Genomic DNA, 12,708 nt, shown 5'->3' with positions numbered 1-12,708 from the left:
TGAAGTTTTCTGAATCAATCAAGACAATTTAGGAATTATTCAAGGTACATATACTTATGATTTTTCAAAGTTCAAAATTATAGAGTAGCCTAATATGGACTGGTGTACATTTGTTATGGGTTTAGTTAATTTCATGATAAATTAGTCCATATTAGGAACCCAAAATCGACTTTTCAAATTTTGACTACTTTCAGGAAAAAATTCATTTGGCCCACTTAGAATTTACTCATATTGTCTTAATTAAACATATTTTAACAGTGCTTCAGCTATTGAACGTATTTTTAGGAGATTTCAGCGCTTTTTTTTTTGATTTTTCAAAACAGTCCATATTAGGAACCCAAAATCCAATTTTTGATTTTTGACACTTTTCAGAAAATGATATTTTTGACACACTTGAAATTTCTCAAAAATGTTGAGGCTTTGGAATATGAAACTAGATAGATGTAGGTACATTTTGAGCTATCAACCAAGTTTTTAGCTCAATTACAGCGGCCACGGCAATCAAAAACAAAAAACCAGTCCATATTAGGCGCCCTTACCCTTACACATTTGAATTTTCAAAAATCTTCAAGCAATCAAAAAATTAGGTAACTTTAGTACCCTGAAAAAATGTACCGTTTTTTAGGGGAAAGAAGAAAGGAAATGGGCCAAAATATCCCCCCTGGTTCAGTCGGGAGATTATTAAAAAATTGAAAGATAAGGAGAGGTCTAGACAGTTGTTTATTAAAACTGGTCTGCTTGAGCACCAGGAGAAGTTTAAAAGCCTAAGAAAGGAAACAAAAAATATGACTAAAATTGCTCTTGAGGACTATAATTCTAGACTTGAACAGAACTATAATGCCAATCCTCAAAATTTTTGGAAAGAGGTAAATGCAAAAAGAATCTCTAAAAATGACTCGGTTGATATTATGGTTGATATTCATGGAATAGAGAGACGAGTGGACGATATTGCTGACTCATTTGCCGAATTCTTTCAGTCAGTTTATATAAAAGATGATAATACTGACAACATAGTGTGTGATTCAACCCTCCCAGGAGTGTAGGTACCACCTTAGTATGTATGGTGAAAGAAGTTGATCTTGCCATCTCAAAGCTCAAAAATAAACACTCGCTAGGTCCAGACAATGTACCCTCGTATGTCTACAAAGGAGTGGGAGATTTTCTGATTGAGCCCCTTACCTATATATTCAATTTGATAATCCAGAAGAGCAAGTTCCCAACTGGATGGAAATGCTCAAAAGTCATACCTGTTCCTAAAAAAGAGGCATCAGGAAATGTTATAAACTATAGGCCTATTTCATTAATTCCTACGCGGGCAAAACTGTTTGAAATGGTGATATATGGCAGGCTATATCCTAAAATTAAGAATATTATTTCACCAAACCAGCATGGCTTTGTTGAGGGTAGATCAATCAACACAAATTTAATGAACTTTGTCGAATATAGTCTAAGCTCCCTAGATGGTGGTGCTCAAGTAGATGCAATATATACAGATTTTAAAAAAGCATTTGATAGTGTCAGCCATTGGATACTGATTCAAAAACTAGCTAGACTTGGTTTCTCCAATGAGTTGTGTAACTTGTTCTGGTCTTATCTTAATGGTAGAACCCAATATGTCTCTTACAAAAATAAAATATCTAGTATTTACTCCTGTCCATCGGGTGTTCCCCAGGGTTCCAACTTAGGTCCCCTTTTCTTTCTTTTATTTGTAAATGACCTTCCATCTGTGATAGGTAATTCTGAAATAGAGCTATTTGCTGATGATGCTAAGATATACAAGAAAGTCCAAGATATAAAGGATTGTGAGGGTCTTCAAGCAGATTTGGATATGTTTGTAAAATGGTGTATTGAGAACAAACTGCCCCTTAATATTTCTAAATGTGCAACAATGACATTTACTCAAAAAAAAACTCTTTTGGAATATAAGTACACAGTTAGTGGGGAAGAACTCTGTCGTTTAACTACTGTTCGGGACCTGGGTATAAACCTTAATGTGGGACTTACTTTCAAGTATCACACTAACATTGTGATAGCAAAGGCAAGGAGGATGGCCTATTTTGTTGTCAGAAACTTAGTGCACTTTAAGAGAATAAGCACACGCAAAGTCCTATACTTCTCCTTCATCAGGTCAATTCTGGAGTTTGGTGTACTAGTTTGGTTCCCTCATACTAAAAAATTTATAAAAGAGCTTGAAAAAATTCAAACTAGATTTTTGAAATACCTATATCTAAAGACTTTTGAGTATTATCCTTATGACCTATCACAAAAAGAGCTTTTGGAAGGGTTTGAAGTGGATCCGTTGGAAAAAAGAAGAGAAACAATTGCATTAATGTTTCTATATGATCTCATCCACTGCAACATAAATGACAGTAACCTTTTGGGAAAAATCAATTTCTTGGCCCCAAAAATCCACTCCAGGCAGAAAAAAATATTCTCCTTAAACAGTTACAACACATTTAGGATGAAGGTATCTCCTATGAACAATGTCATGGGTATCTCTGACGCTTTCCTCTGTAGGTGTGCAGATGCTGATATTTTTAGTATGGGTAGATCTGCTTTCAGGCGTGCGGTGAGGATGGCATGGGAGTAGGAGTGGGGGTGCAATGGGAGCTGTTTGTGAACCATTTCATAATCTGTATCTTTTCCTTTGGTTTTATATGTTTTGTTTTTTTTTGTTTTTTTTTTTTTATAAGTATCTCTTCTGTTTGGTGTTATACCTTTTTGCTTATTTCTTATCTTCTCTTTTATATATAGGAAGAACTACATTTGTAAATATTCCTTTTGTTTTTTTTTCTCCTTTTTGCTCGCTTTTATATTTTTGTATTTCTCAAACTTGTCTCTCTGGAGCAAATCATAGTCTTATATCTTTAATTGTAAATGGTCTCTCCTGTAATTGGCTTTAGCTGTTGGAGAGACCTAAATTGTAAAATAAAATAAAATAAAATAAATTTTGAGTTTTAAAAATCTGTCAAAATTCAAAAAATCAGCTCAGGTACTTCAAGAAGAATTGTTTTTAATATCTACCCAAAACCCAATGAATCAACTAGGGTGCCTCAAAGAAAACTTTAAATTGTTCCAAGACTCAAAACGTCAACTTCAATTTGCAAAAATCCAACAAATCTCGAGAAATAAACTTCAAAGCCACATGAAAGAATTTTTTTCAATTTTCAAAATTCAAGTAGGTACATAATTAACTTCAGTACTACAAAAAAGTATTTCCAATGCTCAAAAACTACCCAAAACTCAAAAAAAAATAAAGATTTTGAATGTTTGATAATTTGAATTTCCGAAAATATACTAAAAATTAAGCTAAAGTAATAAACTTCATGCCCCAAAAAAAGATTTTATAAGTTCAATAATCGTTCAAAATTCAAGAAACCAATTTTAACGCCTCAAAGGAGAGTTTATTTTAATTTCCAAAATCCGAAAAATCAACTTCAGCTCATCAAACGAGAATTTGTGTTCAAAAATCAACCAAAACACCTTAAAATCAATTTTAATAATGCCTCAATTTTTTTTTAATTCCAATATTCAATAAATGAACTTCAAAACTTCGAAGAATAGATTTTTAATTTTCCAAGACCTGCTATAAAAATTCAAAAATTATGTACCATTTTGAATTTTGAAAAATTCCAAATCTCAAGAAATCAATTTCAGTGGCTTAAATATTTTTTTTTTTGAGAAATAATAAATTCTAATAATTAGGAGGAGGAGGAGGGGGTAGGGGGAAGGGACAGAATTCAATGATGCATTAATTGAATTAATTTCTTCTTTTCTATTTCGTAGCTAATGAAATTAAAAATTTTTCACTCATTTTAAATATGTACTCAGAAGTAAAAATTGACTAGTTTTTAATTCATTTAAATTCAAACTTTGAACTAAAAAATATTTCATTCATAAATTTTTACTTCAATTTTCAAATAAACGAAACAAAAAATATCGATTATAGTCTATAGTGACTCATTTCGAGGACAGTGAAAGGAAAAAAGAAAGTTGAATTTTAACGAATAAAGGAATTTAGGTACAAGGAAAAGATGAACAATAGAATGATAATCTTCCCCTTCAAATTCAAAGGCCTTGTTCGAAATAGCAAAATGAACGATGGAAAAGACTCTCTAAATAATACACCAAATTTATTTTAATAGATATTTAAAAAAAATATAAATTAAAAAGAAAATTGAGAGCATTTCAATTTTTAAATAATTTTTTAACGTTTAAATAAAATTTTTGCATTCCTATAGTCACATTTCCCCTTGAAACTGACCCAAGTACCTAGATATCGTCACAGATACGAAAGTTATTAATTTTTATAGAGTCTCCTTATATGTAGTTAGTCCAGTATATCCTTTTAACATTTTGCAAACAAGCAAAATACTCCTATCAATGTAAACATTCGCCAGCTATATTTACAAAATGATGTAAAATGAGCTAAAATAGGTTAACCTTAAATAAACCACACGTAGTTATACTCGTAGTTCTCGATGCTACAAAAGTGTACAGTGTCCAAGGCTCGACGAGAATCTCTTTTCACACACCCCGTAGAGAAATTTCCAACGTGACCTTTTTTACGACTTAAAGGTTACATAATTTTGCTCCATCTACGTACTTTCGGCTATACCCACCTACCTACACGTACATTAAAACACTTGCGAATCTTCTCAAGTAAAATGTAATTAGTATACCTCTACCTGGTTTACGCACATACTTAAGCTTTTAAATACCTACCTACATTTTTTTTCATCCCCAAACTATACCTATATCGCCTACAACGACACCTAATAGGATAAAATTTGACGACGAAGGTAAACGAAACGAAATGTATTCGTGAAATTCTAAATAACGTTTTTTTGATTCTGCCAAATTTACAACTAGAGCGTAAAAATCCGATATATTCGGTATTTACAAAATATCGTGGAATGTGGAATACGAGCTAGAGCAGGGGGGGAGGGCGATGGGATGTCCAATTATTCCGAAATTCCATTTCGACCACAATAATTCACACAGTTGTGTACTCTAGACTCGTCGTGCATTAGCATTTTAATTCTTTGGCAACCTTATAAGCTTACGCGAATAGAGTTTTAAAAGATTTAAAATCGAATCTGCTCCATGCAGTATCTAGATATTGTACGAAGAAGACGCGAGCGAAATAACATTTCGAATATATGTAGTACACATATGACGTCATACACGAGCTCGTATGCATCGAATTCTCGATACCATAATATAGCTAAACCCTACTCGTATAATTCATTTCCGAGCTCATATAGCATAAAAGTAGCTAGTAATCGATATATTTTCAGCGATAGGTGGATGCAAAACGCATCTGCAGCCGAGAAAAGAAAAATTAAACCTCTTGGCAACCACGTGAAAAATAAAACCACACCTAAGTAAGCATTTGGTACGATAAAATAATTCACGTCCGATACTCCTCGGCCCATATAAAGGTAATACTCGTTTGCATGAATATAAATGGTAAAAAAAAATAAAATAAAAAGGAAAAAGAATAAAGAAGCACTTCTAGCCTACAGATAGCAAAACCAAGTCCCGATGGGCTGGTCCCTCGTGAAAGCCGGTTAAAATAAATCAATAGCGTACGTTTATCTTGCCAACCAACCCAAAAAAAAAGCTTAAATTTTTCAAGGCTAATTTGACTTTGAAACAAACGTATCGGCGCGGATTTTCTTTTTCCCGAGTCCAATTCCTCATATATATAGTACCTACCTATGAATGTATTTCAGCCAGATACCCAGTCAGGTATTTGGCGAAAGAATAAATAAAAATCTGACCGATGAATACAGCTTATAGTACGTTAGGATTGTAGGTACAATATAGAGAGAAAGCTCGTGCTGTGTAAGTTCGTGAGCCAAGCCAAACCAAACCAAGCCGAGCAACGAAAAAATTCTCTACGTGTACGAAGCTAAAACCTAAGCTTGAAGGCGCGATCAATAAATGGCGGTGGTTACGGTGCGCGAATTAATTTATGCAAATTACCATTATTTTTCTACTCGAGTGAAAGTATAGAGAGGCAGCTCGCGACAATTGTAGCTAATAAACAATTTTATAGATTGGTTAGGTGGTTTTTTTTTTGTTGCAGAAGGCAGGTAGATAGAGGTACTTGGCGCGTGCCATTATTTGGATGTCTGGTCACCTCCATCGGTATTGATGGAGGTGTAGTTGTCGTGGCTGGTGTATACAGGGTGTCCTAACTGGTAAATTTATTTGATGTGAAATTCGAGGATGATTGACTACCTGTGAGAGAAATTAATTGTGAGGAGGAGGAGGAGGAGGAGGGGGGGGGTGAATTGACACAAATGCCCGAGTTGGAATGTGAAGAAATAATTGTTCAGAAAATCAAAACCAAAAAATGAAATAATTTTTGTAGTATCAGACTGTTTCAAATTTTTGGCAAAGATACCCTCCTTCCCCTCCCTTCGTTTAGGTACATTTTTCTGCTTATTTTTTCAGCTTGATTACTCAATTTTCTGTCCTGCTGTGGACTTTTGAAAAATCGAAAAAAACACGAGTACGAATTTGAGGTTTTGAGGCAGTAAAATAATCGAAGTCAAGAAGAAAAAATTTCAAAATTTGAAGTTCTTTGTAAACATTTCAAAAATGAAGTCCCCCCTCCCCCCTCAAAAAAATAGTGGCAAGGAGAAGATTGGAAATTTAATTTTCTACAACTTCAGATCTTATCATTTTTATCGTAAGCCCTTTTTTCAGCTTCTCAAGAGTTCCAAAGTTTTTAGACTTCCATCACGAATTTCAGAATCAAGTGACAGATTTTCCCAAATATGTACTTATCTCAAAAGTTCAGCCCCTCTCCTCCCCTCCCCCTTTCTATAAAAAAAGGCATCTGAATTAGGTATTGAAAATTTGATGATCTTAAACTTTGATTCTGATCATTTTTGTAGCTAAATCTATTGTTATACTCGTACATTTCCTCCAGTGGGATTTAGAAAATTTTGAGCCCTTCACTTGGAATTTTACAGAAGCAGCAGTTTTTTCTAAAATATATTTCAAAAGTTCAGAATCCTAGAAAAAAATGAATCGCCCATTTTATTTTTGTTGTAAAACCCTCGGTTTGGCCTCCAGAGCACTTCAAAGTTTTGAGAATCTTATTTCAACAAATCACAGAATTCAGTGGTTTTTTTTTTGTTGTTGTTAAAAATATCTCATTGAAAATTAAATTTTCTTCGATTATGGTTCCAATCATTCTTGCAGTGGAATCCCGCATTCAGCCCCCTCCCTCCCCCCCGCGCTTTTCAAAATTTCGAGCATTTTGATTCAAATTTCAGAATTGAGAGATTTTTTTAATTTTTGTAAATAGGCAGGTGTGTAAAAAATTAAGCCTCTTCGAAAAAATCTAACAGCGTAAGAGACTTGAAAATTAAATTTTCTACAACTTTGGCCCACTTTATTTTAGTCGTAAAATATTCTTTATTCATCCTCCAGAGCATTTCGAAGTTTTGAGCATCCTATTTCGAGTTTCAGAATTTACAGTTTTTTTTTTGGAAAAAAATCACAAAAATTACCCCCCCCCCTCTTGAAAAAACCTAATGGTATCTAGAAACTTATAACTTAGTCAGATTTTCTACAACTTTGTTCTCACAATTTTTGCAGTAGAATTTTTTGTTCAGGCTCCAGAGCATTTCAAAAAATTTGAGCATAGGATTTAAAATGTCAGAACTTGGATTTTATTGAAAATAGGTATCTCAAAAATTAAGCCTTCTGAAAAAAAAATTGATGGGATATAAATGATTGAAAATTTGATTTTTTTTAAACCTTGGGCATCATCATTTTTATCGTAGAAATCTCAGTTTGGCCTCCACAGCACTTAATAATATTGTGCATCTTACTTCAAATTTTAGAATCGACATTTTTTTTGCAATTATCTCAAAAACGAAGACTCTATGAGAAAAATTTATGAAACATACCAAAATGGTTGAAAATTCAATTTTCTACAACTCAAGTTAGTATAGAACCCTTTTTTCAGCCTCCATAATGGTTCAAAATTTGAAGCACCCTCCATAGAATTTTAGGATTTTGTAGCTTTTTTAATGAAAATTTCACAAATTTAAGCCTCTTGGAAGAAAATTAATGAAACACGAATGATTTACAAAAATAAAAAATCAATTTCCTTCTACTTTGGTTCTGATAATTTCTGTTACAAAATCTTTCGTTTAGTCTCCAAAACACTTCAAAATTTGGAGATTTAAAATTTAATATTTTAGAATTTGCAGATGTTTTTTTTTTTGTAAATTCATTATCTTCCAAATGAAGCCCCAAAAGAAAAACTTTATTAAACATAAAACACTTTATTGAACATTTTTGGCAAAGTATAATCATTTTTGATGCAGAGATTCAGCCCTCAGGGTGGCTCAAAGTCTTGAGTATTCCATTTAGAATTTCAGAATTTTGCAGGTTTTTGCAAATTACTCAAAAATGAAGCCTCGTATATCTCAAAACTGATGCCATCTAGAAAAAAAATGCATGATAAAGAGGAACGAGTGGCTAAAAATTCAATTTTCTTCAATTTTGGTTTCGATTATTTTTGCTGTAGAACCCTTCGTTCAGCCTCCGAAGTGGTTCAAAGTTTTGATAATTTCATTTTAAAATTCAAAACTTGAAGTTTTTTTCTAATATATATTTCATAAGTGAAGTCCTCCTCAAAAAAAAAGCATGCAAAATAAATGAGAAATAAATAATTGAAAATTTAATTTCCTTCAACTTTGGCTGTGATCATTTTTGATACAGAAATTCAGCTTTTTCAGATAAGTTCAACCTTTTTGAGCAACCTATTTCAAATTTAAAAATTTTCCAGTGTTTTGCAATTATCTCAAGCCTCCTAGAAAAAAAAAACTAATGGCATTATACTAAGGGGAAATTTAGTTGGTTTTCAACAACTTTGATCCTATTTATTTTTATCATAAAATATTTCACTCTGCCTCCAGATCAACTTAATGTTTTGGCTGTTTCATTTGCAAAATAACTCCAGTATCAAAATTCATGTTTTTGCTAAAAAAAAAAAAAAAAAAAAAAAACTAGCCTAATAATAAAAGCCCAAGGAATTGGATCCCATAATTTATATTTTTTCAGAATTTAAAGTTATGAGCCAAATACTTGAGTTCAACTTCAAGTTACTTAACTCTTGCAAACCGAAACTAAAGGCCAACTTAATGGAAATCTGCAACAATAATAATTTCATCACATGAAAATGTTTTCCAGTTTCATGCATCAAATTAAAAAAAAAAAATTAAAGCTCATAAAAGAAAAATTTCAACGTCTCACGAGGAAAGATTTTCAAATTATAATAAAATTGAAATGAGACGATCTCAAATATTTTAGGGAGGGAGGGGAGGGGGAAAGTCGACTTCGAAAATTTTCATTCTGAAATTTTGAAATTAATGCTGGCAAAAAATGAAATTTTTGGAATTTCATGTAAAAAAAATGTAGGTGTTCAACTAAATTTGAAAAAATATGCATTTCTAATAGAAAAAATATTTGTGTATTAAGTAGATAGTGAAAGCTCAAAAATGTTGAAAATTTGTTGAAATTTATTTAGTAATAATTTGAAATTAATGCAAGAGGAAGATATATATAAAAAAGGAATTGAATTCTGTGCTTTGATAAAACAAATTTTCCTTTGAGGGTGCTTTGAACTTTTTTAGGGCGTTAAGGGTTCAAATTATGTAGTATCTACATCACTGGAATAATTTTAAATTTATTATTGAATTCGATTACTCTTTTCTTATACTGATGCTTCAGAAGAAGGTACTGCATAGTTACGAGGGACGAAGGAATTGGTGAACAATTCGTTCAAATTGAGCAAAAAGAGTTGATATACAGGAGTCATCGATTCAGAGTTCGATTCTTTTTTAAAAATAACTTGAAAATTAGAATTAAATCGACTGAAGAATTGATTCACAGTTTGCTAAGATCTTCAGGATCTCCTCGACACAATTTCATGATCAGATAATTTGAAACAGTCACTGATTTAGACACATGGAGAACTTAAAATAAATTTCCCAAACACCTCCTGACTCTCAAAAGGTCTTGAATTCATTTTTAAAAATGAGAGGATCAGAAACTTTGAAATTTTGAATAATGATTTAATATTTGAAATTCCATTCAACTATGTAGTTCAAAAACAACAGCTGCCAAGCCAAAAAAAATGCATCTGCTTAGATATCCCTTCTAGGATGCAATCGAGCAATTTTCAAACCTAGGCCAGATGTTCTGCTTTATCAATTATTTCTTGATGAGCTGAAAATGAAAATTTCGGTTGCAATGCTGCACTGATCCTGATTATTTGTTCAGTTTAGTTGCCATAAACTTGGTTTTTGAATCCACATTTTATATGGTATTCATTCTAACAAAGTCACGTTCCTATTCACCTATTGGAAATCATAAAAGCACATGTAAAAATGAAACATTAAATTGAACATCACTCCACAAAGTTTGATCAGGTATTGATTTTCTTCCAAAAACATCACACCCGAATTCAACCTCACAATACGAGAATCTTTGATCCTCGAATCTCTCCATTCAGCAAACTAAATTTTTTGAATGAGTACAACACGACCTTGAACACATACCTACGTCATCTTATTCAATCCTCAGTACGATAGAACTGAGAAAAAAGCTCATGAAATTCTGAGATAGGTCAATTTACTCGTAGTAGACACCTCGCCCTTTATCTTGAACAGCTTCACAAAACGCAATTTTCAAAATTATTGTCTCCAAGAATACACCAAAGTAAAGCAGCTGTATCTTCAAATTCGAGAAATTTGACAAGGTGTGAAATTTATATCAAATGGTTGCGTATACTTAGGTATTTCGAGTTTCCGAGCTGAAAATAAGATTCAGTATCGTCAAATATGGTGCCTTTTTGACCTAGAAAAACACACAAAGTTTATAGAAATCCATTTACCTACACCTACTCGGTTTCCTATCCTTTTAGAACAAATCTGTGACATTTCGAGGCATACGTATTGCTCTAATCAGACAGGTACTGCACCCTTTTACACATAATGATCAATTTTACACTCTAGGTCTCTCCTAAATCCATGCAGGCATCCCTAATACAGATTTATTCCCCAATTCGTATCTCTCCACATCCACCCTGCACCTAAAAGCCAATCAGAACCAATCGATATCTCTCAACATCGACTCGATTTCGATTCCAGGAATGTTCTCCCCCCCCCAGACCACCTCATCTCTTTTTTTTCATCGATTCGCCGTTCTACGGTGGTGGATATTTCGCGATGCAAAACTTAGCTTATTCGTCTGGCTGCTCGGTGTATAGTCTGGCTTGTTTCCATATTTTGGTCAATTTAAAAATATCATTACGTGTACGAGAACCTTGCTCGGTGGCTCGAGAGGGCGATACTAAAACTAGCATGAACGCTGGCCAGAGTGATACGCGGATGATGCGGTACCTACGAGTATATAAACGTGTAAATGTCACACTCACCGGTAAACAGCAGCGAACAAAATTCAACAATGATTCTACGAATGATGATACGTCGACGTCATCGTTGGATGGAACACCGAACTGGGTACAGGTGCCTGGATATACAGATATTAACAACAAACAACAAATTACTCACGAACGCTGTGTGTGTGTGGGTTATACAAGGTATAATACGTGTGTGTGTATTTTGGGTAGAGCAAGATTGACAAAGATGGAAATTTTTTTTTTTTTTGCTTCCTCCTTTGCAGTATAAGGTATAGCGAACAAAATCGCGAACTTGAAACGTCGCACAACGCACTGCTTACTTTAAATCATGCGAACCGCAGGCAGGGGCCGAGGATGTCGACAAATTGAAAAAATTTAACAAAACGACCGATGGCGAGCTTGGCGAGTGGTAAAAAAAAAGAACAATTTAACAAAAAAATATAATAACGAGGACGACGACGTTATATAACGAAATATTTAAACGTGTAAACGGCGGGTAAATCCGGCGGCCACGACGACGACGACGATGAAAAAAGAAACTAGAACGTGAAAGCGTCGAAAAATGTTGGAAAAAAATTCGGATTCGGATTCGGATAAAAATTGGCGAACTTGAGCGAGCGCGAGAGACTTGATTGAGTGACGACGGTCGACGGCACACAAAGCTCACCTAATTCTGAGCTGTTTAGCTGTTCAGCTGTTTTAGCTGTTTTTCTGGCAGATCGACGACGGAGTGCCTCGAAAGTGGCGCCCAAACGGTACAATTATGCCAGTGCGTTATAATCGTTACCAAGACTTAGTATAGCCGGCGTCGCGGTGCACTTCCACAATATTACGATATGGGAGAGGACCGGCGTAGTAGTAGAAAACTCGCGAACGCCGAACAGTGCTATACTAGACGACGTCTTTCTTATACAGCGTAAGGCCTGCCTGCCGGCACGCATGCGTCCCATCCGTCCTGTGCTGCTGTTGTCCTCGCACAAACAATAATAATAAAAATATAACGCCTATCTTCCAAATATATATAAAACACGCTATCGAACAGATCCCTCTCTCGCGCACTCGCTCACTCGCTCCGATATGCCTTTGCATTTGCCTTTTCTCTCTCTCTCTCTCTCGCTCACTCGCCGCTATATTAATTATCCTCTCTTAATTAAACGCACGTTCGAACGCTCAACTTCCAAATCCTGCCGATCTGGGCGACGATCGCGACGCGATTTTCGCCTCACACACAATATATATATATCGTATAT

At 34.1% G+C, this 12,708-nt stretch overlaps 1 protein-coding gene across 11 annotated transcripts in view; it reads right to left on the bottom strand.

The window, feature by feature from the left end:
• The window catches only part of PMCA (plasma membrane calcium-transporting ATPase 3), a 246,445-nt gene extending 234,117 nt beyond the window's left edge, over nt 1-12,328 (bottom strand). For 4 of the 11 annotated variants that reach the window (XM_065363486.1, XM_065363485.1, XM_065363490.1 and 1 more), the window contains exon 1: nt 11,474-12,328. The gene's annotated coding sequence lies outside the window, so the exon portion shown is untranslated. The remainder of the gene's footprint in view (nt 1-11,473) is intronic. The other 7 variants (XM_065363493.1, XM_065363495.1, XM_065363492.1 and 4 more) reach the window with 3 other exon arrangements.
• Between the last annotated feature and the right edge of the window lie 380 nt (nt 12,329-12,708).

Source organism: Planococcus citri, chromosome 4 (genome assembly GCF_950023065.1).
Source record: "Planococcus citri chromosome 4, ihPlaCitr1.1, whole genome shotgun sequence".
Classification (NCBI taxonomy): Eukaryota; Metazoa; Arthropoda; class Insecta; order Hemiptera; family Pseudococcidae; genus Planococcus; species Planococcus citri.
The sequence above is the reverse complement of the archived record's forward strand: the minus strand, read 5'-3'. Positions and strand labels throughout refer to the sequence as shown.